Raw genomic sequence first — 17053 nt, 5'->3', positions numbered from 1 at the left:
TAGCAAACGTTTGAAGTCTGACGTGCCCTTTCAAAGCAGCAATGAATACTCTCGCAATTTAGTACCTTAATACCGTAGAGTCTGTGAGGTCTAACAGTCAATGAATGGCTTGATCTGGATGTGGTATATGTTAAGGAAGTTGTGGAGTCTCTTCCTTTACAAACTGAGACAAACCTAGAGGCACTGTTACACGGTATTAGCGTGATGATACGTGCGCACTATACCTTTATGTCCGGTGGGGTTATTTTGATAAATGTGCGATAATACCTTAACTTAGCTCCAATGCTAGTTTCCTTCTGTTTCTGCCAGAGCCTGATTGCTCCCTATTCTAGCCCATTTTCCTATTAGCCTCCGTAGAAATATTTAAACACGTGAGGCAATACTGACCCTACGACTTATCTTAGAAGATAGATTAAGGAAAGGCAAACCTACGTTTCTAGCATTTGTAGACTTAGAGAAAGCTTTTGACAATGTTGACTGGAATACTCTCTTTCAAATTCTGAAGGTGGCAGTGGTAAAATACAGGGAACGAAAGGCTATTTACAATTTGTACAGAAACCAGATGGCAGTTATAAGAGTCGGGGGACACGAAAGGGAAGCAGTGGTTGGGAAGGGAGTGAGACAGGGTTGTAGCCTCTCCCTGATGTTATTCAATCTGTATATTGAGCAAGCAGTGAAGGAAACAAAAGAAAAATTCGGAGTAGGTATTCAAATCCATGGAGAGGAAATAAAAACTTTGAGGTTCGCCGATGACATTGTAATTCTGTCAGAGACAGCAAAGGACTTGGAAGAGCAGTTGAACGGAATTGACAGTGTCTTGAAAGGAGGGTATGAGATGAACATTAACAAAAGCAAAACGAGGATAATGGAATGTAGTCAAATTAAGTCGGGTGATGCTGAGGGAATCAGATTAGGAAATGAGACACTTAAAGTAGTAAAGGAGTTTTGCTATTTGGGAAGCAAAATAAATGATGATGGTCGAAGCAGAGAGGATATAAAATGTAGACTGGCAATGGCAAGGAAAGCGTTTCTGAAGAAGAGAAGTCTTTTTAACATCGAGTATAGATTTAATTGTCAGGAAGTCGAAATGGTTCAAATGGCTCTGAGCACTATGGGACTTAACATCTGTGGTCATCAGTCCCCTAGAACTTAGAACTACTTAAACCTAACCAACCTAAGGACATCACACACATCCATGCCCGAGGCATGATTCGAACCTGCGACCGTAGCAGTCACGCAGTTCCGGATTGAGCGCCTGGAACCGCGAGACCACCGCGGCCGGCTGTCAGGAAGTCGTTTCTGAAAGTATTTGTATGGAGTGTAGCCATGTATGGAAGTGAAACATGGACGATAAATAGTTTGGACAAGGAGAGAATAGAAGCTTTCGAAATGTGGTGCTACAGAAGAATGCTGAAGATTAGATGGGTAGATCATATAACTAATGAGGAGGTATTGAATAGGATTGGGGAGAAGAGAAGTTGTGGCACAACTTGACTAGAAGAAGGGATCGGTTGGTAGGACACGTTCTGAGGCATCAAGTAATCACCAATTTTGTATTGGAGGGCAGCGTGGAGGGTAAAAATCGTAGAGGAAGACCAAGAGATGAATACACTAAGCAGATTCAGAAGGATGTAGGCTGCATTAGGTACTGGGAGATGAAGAAGCTTGCACAGGATTGAGTAGCGTGGAGAGCTGCACCAAATCAGTCTCAGGACTGAAGACCACAACAACAACAACAAGTACTTGCTCTTGTTGAGCATAATTAAGTAACGTTCCAGAGATGTGGATGCCGTCGCCGGCGGTCGCCCCCGGCTGCTCCGGCCCTGCGGAGCCGTTGCCTTCCGCGGAGGGCGGACCCCGGGACTGACGGCTGGCTCCCCAGAGCCGCTCCGCGCCGTCCGTCAGCGCCACAATGGGACGGCCACGGAAATCAAATCGGGCGCGCCCCGGCTTCGGCCTCTAGCTGCGCCGCCGCCGCTGCCTCCGCTCCCCTCTAATGATGCTCCGTGACACTGCAGGAACTCTGCGCCCCGCCGAGAACGGCCCGTTTTATGTGCCAGGTGCTGCCTCGGAGCTCTTCCACGTCCGCTCGCGTGCTTCTGCTAACTCACTGCGCTTTTCCAACCTTCTGGAACGCCCAATCCCGAAGGGGTTGGAAATGACCGTTTTCGCCCTGTGCAGTTCTTTACAACGTTTTAGACACATGTCGTTAAATGCCACTACTGTAACAGCTGTTGCTGCTGCATCTCTCTTCCTTTTCGGTAAATTCGACGACTAGTCCTATAGCAATATACAGCAGTCCCAAGACGAGTATTCAATATTTACCCACATAGGAAGAATGATCATTCGAAAACATGGGCTCTAAGTTACATACCTTAAGAGCTACGAAAACTTCTTCAGTAGAAAAAAACTCTTTCATAGTAACGAAGACGAAGAAGTGTTCCGAACTCTTAATGTAAACACTGTTTAGCCCATGTTCACTCGACAATTTTTTCTTGGTTTGGCCCATACTTCTTCTTCTTTTGCTACTGCCTCTATCCCGCATTGTGCACAGGGTCGGCAGGGTTAAGCACGGAATTGGCATGGTTAATTTTAAGGGGTGGCCGGATGCCCTTCCTGCCACCACCCCATACCCTCTGGGACTGAAGTAGTGTACCCCAGCTGCCTGCGTCTAGTGTAAATCGTGAAATAGTGTGAATGTGCAAATGAGGCGGGACGTGGGGACCAGTCCGGTATTCACCTAGCGGGATGTGGAAAACGGCCTAAAAACCACATCCAGGCTGGCCGGCACACCGGCCCTCGTCGTTAATCCGCCGGGCGAATTCGATCCGGGGCCGGCGAGCCTACCCGAGTCCAGCAAGCAGCGCGTTAGCGCTCTCGGCTACCCTGTTGGGTTGGTTTTGCCCATACTACCTCCTCCCAAAACATGGAAAGCAAAGATTTTCCAGTAGGAGAGATTTGTTACACAGTATCGAAGGTGAACAAGTCCAGCTGAGCAGCGAGGTGTTCGATTGTGATCTGTCGATCACCTCGAATGAGAGTGTCTGTGCGTTCCAACGTTGCAGGAGTCAGAGCTGTGTGCGACCGGCCGGCACGCGGGAGATAGGACAGAGTTACGCGACCTTGTTACGATGATGACAAACGCCTCGCCCAACGACTCACTGTGCTTTTGTTCGCTGCCAGGTCACCATAGACATTTTGTAAGCCCCCTACGAATATCTCTGGTGCTCTGGTTTTCCGACAAAAGAGGATCTGTGACAACTCTCTGCTTGGATCGCACCTCCGTTACAGACACCATTTTGAGGGCCCATGTAGCGGAGCCAACCATCGGAATTTCATGAAACTACGGGGACTGAAACTGGAATGTCCCACTATGTCCTCCAACACATTCTGAATTTTTTCAACCAAAACTGGCCGATAGCAAAATGTGTTGCATTACTTACTGAGTGCCCTTTATAATATCAGGCCTCACTGACACGATTTTCGGCCCTGGTAGCTGAGTGGTCAGCGTGACGGAATGTCATGCCTAATGGCCCGGGTTCGATTCCCGGCTGGGTCGGAGATTTTCTCCGCTCAGGGACTGGGTGTTGTGTGCGTTCCCCATCGACACGCAAGTCGCCGAAGTGGCGTCAACTCGAAAGACTTGCACCAGGCGAACGGTCTACCCAACGGGAGGCCCTAGCCACACGGCCTTTCCATTTTTCTGAGACGATAGCCAGTTGGCGTAATGGTAAGACTCAGCTACACCACCTGATATGACGATTTTCCCTGGCCAGGCAAAGGCTCGATTAGCAGACTCTTCTTCGGTACCCACAGGGCGTTGGCTTGGCAGCGACCACGGCTGTAGCGCGGGCGGCGATCAGAGCAGAGCGGCCCCTGCGGCGGCGCGGCGCCTGCAGGTGCATCGCAGCCGGGCGCAGGAACAGCCTGTTGCTCGGCGCACAGAGCCGCCGCCGCGCGTTTAATTGCCGCGGCGACGCGGCGCCACGGAGCGGCGCGTTTGCGCTGGACACCCCTGGCGGCTGGGACCGGACCGGCCATAATGTGCGCCGTCATCGAACGCCGGCAGGCGAGCCATCAATCACGCGGCCCGGCGCGCCCGTATTAATGACTCGACAAATCTCGATATGATGAGAGCGGCCCGCGCCGCGCCGCGCCACGCCGGACTCTGGTGGAGTTTCTCGCCAAGCTATGCCGCACCGGTGACTCTCGGAATAGAGCCCTCCCTCTCTTGAGACGACGTGGCCGCGTATTTAGAGGGGTATACACTTCTCTTTCCATCCGATCGCTCGTGCCGAGCTAACAGGCACTTCGTGACAATATAAGGATACCAGAATGAGATTTTCACTCTGCAGCGGAGTGTGCGCTGATATGAAACTTCCTGGCAGATTAAAACTGTGTGCCGGACCGCGACTCGAACTCGGGACCTTTGCCTTTCGCGGGCAAGTGCTCTACCAACTGAGCTACCCATGCAAGGTCCCGAGTTCGAGTCTCGGTCCGGCACGCAGTTTTAATCTGCCAGGTAGTTTAATATAAGGATAGTTCGGTGGAGAGCACCCTGTTACCAAACGTTTCAGTACTACGATGTCGACTGCCGCCGTCTTCCTCGATATTGCAAGCGCCTGTAACAAAATCTGGAGGGCAAATATTATGCGCTAGTTTCGAGAAGACATCACGATCCATTTCAACTTGATAAAAACTTCTTAGTGAAGGTGAGAGAGGTACGGTCGGACATGAAACCAGCCATGGTAGAAATACTGCAGGATTCCGTACTCTCACCCTTGTTGTTTAACCATCTAGGTTAATGACACCCCAACTGTAGCTTACGTAACTTGGCTCAGTTTGTGGGCGATACCTCGTTCTTCACGAGCAGCCGTCGTCACCACACAAATATTCGGAGGATGCAGTAAAACTTGGTGCCACCGTAATATAATCCAAGAGAAAGAAGCTCAAAATCGACCCACCCATCACCAAAGCAATATACTTTAGCAAAAGACGACCGCAAGTACCAGAGTCATTTTCCATCTTCGGGAAGAACATATCATGGGATCCAGTACTGAACTGTGGTGGTGGTGGAGGGTTCGGGGAGAAGGAGGAGGGGGTGAATAGGGACGCCATATTGTTCCTTCGTCGACATGTACAGGATCTTCGATTAGAGGACTTATGGCGTGGCCAAGGAGCTGATGCCGTTCTTTATTAGCGGGGAAATGGCCATCTCGACGAAGGTGAGGCTCAACAAAGCTACTGTCCTTGCAAAAATCCTCTACGACAGCACATCCTGAGGCATCGCCAGGAGTATCTAACAGCACTTCTACACGTAATCTAGAAGAGAGTCTTTAGGTGGATACTTCGCGCCTCACAACATACGCATATTACTACACTGCATGAACAAGCGAATGTCCAGACGTTAGTCGACCTCGTCAAACGACGTTCTGAAAGTTACACACGAAACAGGACCAACTGTGCCACACATTTAGGCACACCCGCGATGTATGCATCACTGATGTAGAACATTGGGCCGATTTAAAGTACCAAGGCCCTACCGCAATAGGGATCGAAAGTCCACACACAAGTGAACAAATAAATGACCTATACTTCCGGGGTGAGTCTGGCGGACTGCTAATCTGGCCCGAAGTCCTCACCATCTGAATAGAGAATCATGTGCACCTTCAAACATTTACCTGTGATCTAGGAGCGGGGATCACGACCAGTGATGGTTCTCCTAGAAAAAAAAATAAAATAGAAAACGGTACCCACATGGCGGGAAACCGCGTGTGAAGAACAACAGGCAGATTCCGTATTCCTAGGTATGTGGTAAGCGTCTGACACCGAACTACGCTGCAGATTCTTAACGAAAATCCGAACATACGAAATAGGTTCTCAGGTACGTGAGTGGCACGTAGACTTTTTAGAAAATAGAACCAATTACGTTGTTCTGGACGGCGTGTTCGTAGGAACAAAGGCTGCTGCCAGGAGTGCCCCAGCGAAGTGTGGTAGAATCGCTCTTGCTCCCTGTAACCAAAAAATGATCTGACGGATAGCGGGAGCTGCAATTTGCGACAGTCTTATGATGACGCTGTACTGCACAGGAAAGTATTCTCTTTGAGTAGCTGTAGGAGGATACAAGATAACGCCGATGGAATTTATATTTGGTGTGGACGTAACGTAGACGAGTAGGAAAAAGAATGCTGTGATGTTCGAGTGCAAAATTTGTGGTGCGCTGCTTGACAGTCACATCGACTAAATATCTAAATGTTCAAATGTGTGTAAATTCCTAAGGGACCTAACTGCTGAGGTCATCGGTCCCTAGACTTACACACTACTTAAGCTAACTTATGCAAAGAACAACACACACACCCATGCGCGAGAGAGGACTCGAACCTCTGGCGGAAGGGGCCACGCAATCCGTGACATGGCGCCTCAAACCGCGCGTCCACTGCGCGCGTTGACCAAATATCTAATCCTAAGTTTGAAGATGATGTCAGTTGTGAAAATCACGTACTGTAGGTTTTAGGAAGGCAAATGTTCGACTTCGGTTCAGTGGAAGAATTGTAGGGAAGCGTAGGTCGTCTATAAAGGAGATCGTTACAGGACACTCGTCCGACACATTTCTGAGTACTGCTCGAGTGTTCTCGACCCTCTACAAGTCGGGTTAAAAGAAGTATCATTTCAGAGGCGTGCTGCTAGATTCATTACCGCAGATTAGATCAACACGCGAGTATTCAGCAAATCCACGTGAATTTAAATCGGAATGTCTGGACGGAACACGACGGTCTTTTTGGAAAACACTATTGAGAAAGTTTAGAGAATCGGGTTATCCGACAGACTACAGAATGATCTTGCTGCCACCATCACATATCTTGCGTAAGGACCGCGAAGACAAGATATGAGAAATCAGAGTTCATACGAAAGCATATAAACAGTTTTCCCCTTCTCCGTTTACGAGTGGAACACGAAAGGCAATGACTAACAGTGGTACAAGGTATCCTCCACCATAGACCTTATGGTGGGTAGTGGATGTGGATGCACATGTAGAAGCAACTCATAGTGACATAAAGACCAGTCGTTTGTTGTAGTGCCTCTATTTTTTCTTAATATTCAAACTAGAAAGCGTTTTTGCTAGCATTAAAAGTAACATACCCACCTCATAATTTAAGCAGTTTTAACCCACCAGTCACTGCAGTTTAATTTCTTATATAGGCTGTGAGGTCTGTTTGTCAAGTGATAGGCTCTAATGATAATCGGGTAAGGGTACTTACTCACCACTACGTCGTTTTATGCAGAAGCAAGACAGCAACAGTAGAAAAGGTACCAACAGTACTTGAGGTAATTCGATAATGCTCAAACAATCTTAGAAGTTCTTAGGGAGAAAATTTTGCTCCTTCTCCTGTAAGCACTTGAGACGAAACTAGAGATCATCGGGTATGACACAACTGGAGGTAGTGCTCCGGCGAAGAAAACACAGCTAGGAACTTCGGAACTTCTACGGGAGTATTAGAATTCAGTGCTGCAAGAGCGCACGGCCATTTCTGGCATTTACCCTCTGTCTTAATTGTCGTCGGTTGATAGAAGGAAGCGGAGTGAAATGGAAGGATAAGAAGGAGAAGGAAAACCAAAGGGAAGAGAGAAAAAGAAAACATGATCTTCTAGAACAAAAAAACCTAGCTCTGCAAAAAGAAAACTGCTCATAGCTCGTGAAAAAACTTGATTCCGCAAAAAAACTGCATCTTCCTTGGGTACCGATGTGATTTTGACGATGAATTCATGTGGTCAAACCCATAACGTAAGATTCATAATTCTGCTCTTTCGCTGGTCTCACGTTTCACTGCAGAAGGGTACTATCAATTCACTGACCTAGATGCGGACGTAAAATGTAGAACTGCCACGAGGAAAGGAAAAAAAAATAAGCGAGACGTCCACCTTTGGTGGAAAGGGTTTGTTTACTCCTGAAAGCGGTCATAGGATCGGCAATCCACTAGACACAATAAACAGTGGAACGTAGTCGTAGAGATGTTGCAGATAGAAGCATGTTCTCGTTCCGCCAAGAACCATCACCGCTACTTAGTGCTCACGACTCTGAGCTGATTGCCTAGGTGAGCAGGTTTTTCGCCTGCTGATTCAAGAGTCAGCAGCGCATCAACTTTTATTACCCAGTCCCTGGGCGCAACTAGCAGAGTGTACCACGGCATCTTCGTAGTATCATCCGTCTGCCAAGGAAAACTCATTTGTGTTCCCTAAGCTTATGATTTTGAAAATAAGGCTCCTAGCGGCTACCCGTCGCCAATTGCTATCACGTTTGCTATCTAGACAGCCAATCGCCACACCTATTATACCCTGTGCACTTTCCTGCAATCGAATAAATTCTTATTTTATGACAGGTATCATAGCTTCCATTGGCAAACTATCTTCTGATTACCAGAAGTGATCACCTCAACGATCTAAAGTTTAGCGTTAGTGGCTCTATACGTGAAGGTTTTGATTTTGATTCTCGGAAAGCAGCTTCGATTTTTTTGTGGAGTGGAAAGGTCTGGAATGAAGTCCACACAGCCTCGTTAGTCAAAATTAGAAGTCTTTGGAAAAAAAAGGCTTCCTCCAGTCTGTAAGCCATTCGACAGATTTAATCATCGGTAGTAACTGTTTTCTTTCGATATTCAAGAAGGTTTTTAGGTTTATTTTGTGTCTGTTTTCTGAGTACCATGTAATCCTCATGCTAAATGCCATCATTTTTTCCTCAAGTCTCGTCTTATGTTTACTCCCCTATCTTATTTCTTAATACATTCAGTTCCAAGGCCAATTATAAGTTGTAGTTCGCTTTTTCTCTGCGTACTTGAGTTTGAGTAGTATCTGACGTAGAAATGTAAGTGAAATTTACTCGCATATTAGAATGGAAATGATGGACAACATGTTCTGTATAAAGATAAAGTTTATTCATGACTGCGAACACTGGTCAATAATAGGTAATTCAAGCAAATTATCTTAAATTGCCAAGTAGTTCCACCATATACAGAGTAAAAGTCGCCCATTTGTACATGGAAAGGGAGAGAGAGATAGCGCGCTGGTTGCCGCTCTGTCTCATGTTATAAATCAGGTTATGGAGCATCCTAATTTGAAGTTTCAATAACTTTTCTATGTTACTGAAGGAAAATGCTGGAATGGCTTGTTTGGTAAGTTCACATTTGACTTATTCCTACTTCTTTAGTATGTAAACTAGTGCTCTAACTCTAAATATCTGGTCGTCGACGTGACCTTAAGACCTTTCCTTCCATTCCGCACATGTATCTCAGAAAAATTAGCGAGTCTAAAAAAGAAGGAATTAGTGCTAAATTCTTCACATACAACCAGCTGTAAGAATTTTTACGTACGTATGCGTGTTATCGTCGGTGTTACGCCTAACTGTTCTATTTTCAGAGTGTGTGAGGCTCCTTCTTCTGTACAGAAGACAGAAATGAAGGTGATTTGTTGTTTTATTCGTGTTGGATCTTGCTCCACTCCATAGCTGTTTTTCAGTTACGAGTGGTTTGTCGAGAGTGCAGATAGCTTTACTGCCACGATCGGTTTCGGGCCATCATGTTCCTCTTCAGGTGGCTTCTTTAACTGCGCTGTTATACTCGTCCGCACGTAATCCGAAAAAGAATATTTGAGAATTTAGTGCTCATTTGTACTCCGTTTGGATGACTTGAATGATTCGGAAAAATATATTATTTACCTGCAACTGATTACATATTAAGTGAGAAAGTTATACGTATCTTTTCCAATGAACAGCGTTTCGATTCTTACGTCTTTCTGGAAGGACACACAAAATGTTTAAGCTCAATCAGCACGCATGCACTAGCCAAACATCTGTGGTACACCGAGATTTCACAATATTCCTCGTATCAGTGCACCATCAGACATTTGCTTTACATGAATCGTTGTTGTTTACAACGCAAAATTTGTCTGATAAGCAAAGATATCATTCATTTCCCAAATATCTAAACTACATTATGTGAAGCAACAAGTTAATAACAGAAAGAATACTTACTCCATAAGACTGAACTTGCTATCCAAGGGATACAAAAAAAGTTGTTTTATTTTTGACAGTGGAGTTTTGACAAAACGTGATAAGGCCATTAGACTACATACTGCAAGTTAGATATAGATATGCAGAACAGTATATCCTCTTTAATGTTACATAGTTAGTTCAGGGTATTACAGTATTTAATGAAATTTAAAAAAATTAATTAGTTAATGAAATGATTTTGTTTTCAAATGTTACCTTTTTTAAATTTGTTTTTAGTTATTTGCTCTTTCTTTCTTTCTGTACGTACGAACTTTGTTGTAGAACCCCTTATTTACGTGTTGTAATAAAAATTCATTTAGACAGAATGAAGTACATTTAAAATTACGTGAACTTAGTCAGCCCTCTCATGCTGATAAATTCATATTAACTGATTAAGAATATTTAGTTGAGAATTATATCTTTTACATAATTCGGCCTTGGCACACATTTTCTAAATGCAGTGGTTTTTTTTTATATTTACTGAATTCTTTCCCGGCGTTAGCTATGGAACGCAAGACTGTCTCTATTAGCAGAAAATGCTTAAATATTGCCAAGCCGACATTTAATTATCATTGATAAAACACACTTCACTATACATTTAAGTTATTTGAAAGAACCAACAAATTGTTACGTTTCAACGTTAACTATCCGCCTATGAATGCACAAATGTGAAACTAGTAATAAATTCCGTCAGTCTCAGGATCGCTGTAAAAGAAAAACATTTTCTTAATTCAATGCTAATTTTTATCTGCTCCCGATTTACGGGTTTGGTTAATTTTTCTTAGCGGAACAATTTTTTAAATGTGCCGCCGCTGCAAATCGTTCGGTCGCGGCACAGCCCAGCAACACTGCTAACAGTGCTGAAAATTCTTTAAAGAAATATTATAGATGACATGGGCAAGCTAATTTACATTAGTAATACACACCTTTGATAAATTATAATGTATTTAGACCACAACAATAATTCAACTTACATTAGTTTGTAATTTCTCCTCTAATGGCGGCTAAATCTAGATACAGACAAATGAAGTCTACCCATTCATAAAATGCTACGTCACAGGTTCCTCTCTCTCTCAGCTCTCGATGAAGACGACAAAGAATGCCCACTATGTATTCCTATTTATACGACTCTCAACCGTTATTGTCTCTTTGCAATCTGCGGCTGTATTTTACATTTTTCTTATCGCAGATATTGACACATTTCGTAATTACATTATGAGTATAGAAATATTAAAATCATAAATACATCGAGAATATTACTACAGAAAATATTACAATAATAACGAATGTCCTTTATACAAAATTAAATAATATTTTTTGTTAAATAATTACAGTATATACAAATTGCTTCATAGCGGCGTATATAGTACAATTAAATTTTAGTTTATTAATAGTGTGTGCGCGGCCAGGGAACGTTACAAGTACCAGAAAAGAGGAGGGGACGGGGGCAAGCAGCGTATTTGTTATTGCTCAATGTGAGAATTCAGATTCAATTAACTTACGACTGACATCATAAACAGCCTACTTCTTCTTCTGTTGCGTGTGGATTTTCCGCACATTGCCCCAGGTTTAGCAGTTTGGCATGGTTATTAACGGATTTGGCACGGTCGGTTTATTTAGATGCTCTACCTGTCGTCACTCCGTTACATCCCCCTCCCACCACCGCCCCCAAGGACAGGATGTGTGCACCCCAATTATCTGCATGTAATGTTATCCATGTGAAAGTGAGAAAAAGCATTCTAAATGTTTGCGAGTCGTATAATTGAGAACTAGCCCGGTATTCAGCTAATAGGGTGTGAGAAACCGCCTAAAAACCACATCCAGCTGGCCGACCACCAACCGTCGTCGTTACCCCCCGCCCCCCCGCCCTTCCCGGGCGTATTTGATCCGGGATCGGCGCACCTCGCCGTCCCGAAAGCGTCAACCGGTTTAACACACACTTTTATTTGGGCAGATACATCATAAACGGGTGACTTCTACATAAATTTATCTAAGTATATTTAAAGCGTACCGATCAAACATTAAGATTAATATATTTTCTATAAGTTCCCTTCAGGAGTCCATGGAAAATTCGGAGGCCGTTCAATAAGTAATGTAACACATTTTCTGAAAGCAGATTAGTGTTATACAGGATTCCAACACAACATATGATTCCCCACTGTTTTGGCTACAAAACTCTATTTTTCAACATAATCTCCGTTCAATGCGACGCCCTTACGCCACCTTAGTGGGAGGGCCTGTATGCCCGGTTGGTGCCACTCTACTGGTCGATGTCGGAGCCAACATCTTGCTGCATCAGTAACCTCCCCATCATCCACTTTCTGTTTCCCATGACTTGCATCCTTCATGGGGCCAAAGAGATGGAAGTCGGAAGGTGCGAGATCCGGGCGATAGGATGGAACCCAATTGGCACACACCTACCCCAACTGGTAGACGAGTGTGTCAGTACTACCGACAGAGATGTCCAGTTGTGCAGTGTGGTGTTTGATTGCGATCCGTCGATCACCTAGAATGAGAGTGTCCGCACGTTCCAGGATTTTAGGAGTCGCAGCTGTGTGCGGCCGGCTGGAACATACGAGATTGGACAGGTTTGCGCGACGTTGTTGTGATGATGACAGACTCCTCGCCCAAAGACTCGTCGTGCTTTTGTTCACTACAAGGTCCCCGTAGACATTCTGCAAGCACCAATGAATGACAGCGATGCTCTGGTTTTCCACCGAAAGACACTCAGTGACAGCTCTCTGCTTGGACGCACCTCCCTTACAGACGCCATTTTGAAGGCTATCGGAAGTTCACGAAACTATAGGGTCTGAAGCGGGAATATTGCCGAGAAAAAAAATTTTGTGCATTACTTACTGACCGTCCCTCGTATGTCTATGTGGGTCTCTTGTTTGATCATTGTTACGTTCTCCGGTGGTCTTAAAGAGGCATATTGTTCCGGGAATAGGACTTTGGCGTACTCCACCTCCTCTCCACTACCTTCGGGCTATTAGAAGCCAGCCCATTACCTGTTTAGCATTACCGCAGAGCTGCTCACCCTCGCGTTAGTTCCTCGAGTAGTGAGTCTGTTGGCCTGCGCCGCCGCTTGCTTGCCGGCGACTTGGGCGCGCGTGCGTCGCAAGGAGCGGGGCGGCCAGCCAGCCAGCCGTCGTTATTGATCAGGCCGAGTGACGTGGCGTGACGGACGGCTGACGGATTGACGCGACGCTGACGCCGACGCCGACGCCGGCGCCGCCACAGCTCTTTCTGACGTCACGACCTCGCCCTCTCCGCCAGTGCTGCCACTACGACCAGGCCGTGGCCCCGAATATCCCTCGTTCGCGGGACACCGTCTTCCTCGTATTTCCAACCGCGCGCAATTTCTGGGCAAAAATGCACAGCCCTTAGAGTATGTTTAATGAGTTAAAGATTCGTATTAGTTGGGTTCCACTTTCCTGGAGTGTTAAAGTTGGCCCGAATGTACGTTCGAACAGCGTCTGCCTGTTTGCAAATTCAAAAGAAGAAAATGAAATCTCACACACACACGCACGCACACACACACACACACACACACACACACACACACACACGCGCGCGCGCGCGCTTTGTCGAAATCCGTGTCGTTGTCGTTTAGTAAGTGGTTTTAAGTAATCTCGTGCACCGACGTAACCGAATTCCACAGTGTCACATAATGACAAAAATACGAGCGTACGGAATATCAGATCGACTGTGTGATTGGACTGAAGTTTTTCTATCGGGCAGTACACAGCACGTCATTCTGAACTGCGAGAAGTCTTCAGACGAAAAGGTAACTTCGGGCATGCCCAAGTGGAGTATTACAGCACCGTTACTTTTCAACACACACACACACACACATATATATATATATATATATATATATATATATATATATATAGTAGACTATAATTGCACCGTTACTTCTCTCTCTCTCTCTCTCTCTATCTCTCTCTCTCTCTCTCTCTCTCTCTCTCTTTCTCTATTTGTGACGTTATCGAGATCTGTGACGAAAAGCAATCAGAGATATGGTACTACAGAAGTTTATCTTTGGCTAGGACAAATGTTATATTCGCAATTTTAAAATGACCAGAAAATTGTTAAAATAGAGTTCTAAGAAGTGCCAGCTGGTGTGGCCGAGCGGTTCTAGGCGCTACAGTCTGGAACCGCGCGACCGCTACGGTCGCAGGTTCGAATCCTGCCTCGGGCATGGATGTGCGTGATGTCCTTAGGTTAGTTAGGTTTAAATAGTTCTAAGTTCTAGGGGACTGATGACCTCAGCTGTTAAGCCCCATAGTGCTAAGAAGTCTAAATTGCACCCCCCCCCACCCCCTACCCCCCCCCCCCCCCGACCCCGGAAGATCACAGTACTGGAACTACAAATTAAGCACTGTTAATTGTGGTTCATAGATAACGTCTGAAGCTCCATGGGGCTTTTTGCGGATGAAGCTGTTTCATACAGAGAAGTCGCGATGGTGGGAAATTGCAGCAAAATGCAGGAAGACCTTCAGAAGATCGACGCTTGGTGCAGGGAATAGTAATTGATCCTCAACATTAGTGAATGTAACGCACTGTGAATACGTAGACGGAAAGACAATTTAGTGTACGATTACACGATTGCAGAACAATCACTGGAAGAGGTTACTTCTGGAAAATAGCTAGGAGATCTTAAGTGGAACAATCCCATAAAATTAATCCCAGGAAAAGCACATGGCAGATTCATTGGCACAATCCTCAGGAAATGTAGTACGTCAACAGAGGAAGTATCTTATAAAACACTCGTTTGACCAATACTTAAAGATTGCTGTCAGTCTGGGATCCGTACCGAATAGGATTCAAAGAGAAAATAGAGAAATTTCAAAGAAGAGCAGCATGTTTCGTTACATGTTCTATAGAACTCGCGAAAGCGTCACGTAGATCGTCAGTGAACTCCAGTGGAAGACGCTGTAAGGCAGGCGCTCTGCATCACGGTATCTACTGTTAAATTTCCGAGAGCGTACATTCCTAGTAAAGTCAATCATTATTTTGCTTCATCATACGTATAACTCGCGAAAGGACCGCGAAGATAAAGTTAGAAAGATTCGTCGCCACACGAAGGCTTACCGTCAATAGTAGTTCCAGCTAACCGTACACTAGTGGAACAGAGAAAGGAGAGACTTTGGTACAAAACTAACCTCCGCCGCACAATGTAAAGTGGCTAAGGGAATATAGACCTAGATATAGATGTAAGTTTATCCAACGGAAAGCTTTACTGTACAGCTGGTAACAAAACAACCAGTGCTAAGTTCAAGTTTTTGTACCCTTCAATGTAATTCTGCGAAACACCATATGAATGCTGCGCTACAGCGAAGAGAATATTCTGTTCAAATTTCCGTCTTTCTAGGAGACATGAGAGTACATCACTATAAAAGTAATACCATCAAACAAAAAGGGCGATATTCAGTAAAAAAAGGAGCCATCAAGATTCTTCAGTGTCTTCTGCAAACTGATTTGCGTCAGAACTTCAGTTGTTGCAAATAATTCCGAAACTTAGTGTATAATGAACTTCTTTTGCGAGGCAAAAGTACTATATTTTCATCCCTGCATGAGTTTGATGGTGCTACTGTCATTGCGTGGTCTGCGTTTTCTTTTACATTACTGACATAGCAGAATGGCTGGATGATCAGAACGCGATTCGTCAGCAAATTCTAACGTAGACGATATGCAGCCCACTAGATTTGTAGCACGACGTCCACTGTGTGAACAACTTCGATAGCGAGTGAAGTTATGCTCTTCATAATCAACAAGCAGTGAGTGAAGCTGAACCGTGAAGCTCACAGAATTAAGAAATTTCTAAATATTTCTGTATTTTCCGTAAATTGGTTGCATTGTGAGCTGCTTCCGGATAATGCACAAATTAGATTGGAATCGCTGGAGATGCGGTGCCTCTTGCTGGAACTATATGTATTGGATGGTATTTGGAGGGATATTACTACGCAAAAAAAGCGAACAACTTCCGTTTGCAGTAAGGTGTTATTCACTGGTGTGAGGGGTACTGTTTTTCTTTTTGGAAAAAATCGTTATTTTCAAGGTGATGAGTAGGTTGGGCCATTGTAGCACAGCGAATGAAACATACTCCGAGATGGTGGTTGATTTGGAACTTAACATAACTAAAATTTATCTGCGCGTTCTGTTTGATATTATGTCTTATAGAATTGTTTTATTATCCCGCCATTTATCTACGAACTGGTAACATTATGATGACGTTTAGCAAACGCTGTTCTGTCATTAGTTCTGACATTTTATGTAAGCAGTGAACATCATCCGCTGCCTTCTACAGTCCCATATTTTGCACACTTTTCTTAAAAGCTTTTCTTAATTTTTTCATGTCTTGTAATGGTCTTGGAACTGCTATTAAAGTTGTAGCAAGGTCATGCACAAATAAATCATTACTGTTAATTCCTTCGAAATGCGATCGGGCTCGTTTATTTTCCGTTTATGTAGATTTCTTACTTTTTATTTGCTTCACTGTTTCTTGCCTGTGGCAGGGTCCGATGGTGTGCCGTTGACCAAACATTAATCTTATTTCATTTTCGTTTTACCCATGCTTATTACAGTACCTCTACTTGTCAGATGACATAACAGCGTTTCAATTTTTTCTGGAGTACTTCTAAAAATTTTCCGGTTAAGATCTGTAAAGTATAATAACTGTAAGTAATTGTGCAGTTTGGCAGTATGATTCCACATGTACGTTCTTCGACGAGTTATTGTACGCAAAAACTACCTGTACATCATTTTTTGATTCTCTGACAATTTCTCACGTACATGACAACTGCTCCTGTGTTCATTTTGCTTCAGCCTTAGGAAACTGCAAATATTTAATCTTCAACTACACGAGAGAGACTAACGTATACACGTAAGTTACATTGCTGTACGTTACGCTACTAAGTATTCCGTTAGTAAATGCCATGAGTAGGAAATTTCGTTTCCACCGATACCACGAATTAAGAGTAGTAAAGTAGTAAAACTGACAATACATTA

The sequence above is a fragment of the Schistocerca serialis genome, chromosome 1 (genome assembly GCF_023864345.2).
Source record: "Schistocerca serialis cubense isolate TAMUIC-IGC-003099 chromosome 1, iqSchSeri2.2, whole genome shotgun sequence".
NCBI lineage: Eukaryota > Metazoa > Arthropoda > Insecta > Orthoptera > Acrididae > Schistocerca > Schistocerca serialis.
This window is presented reverse-complemented; position numbering follows the sequence as displayed.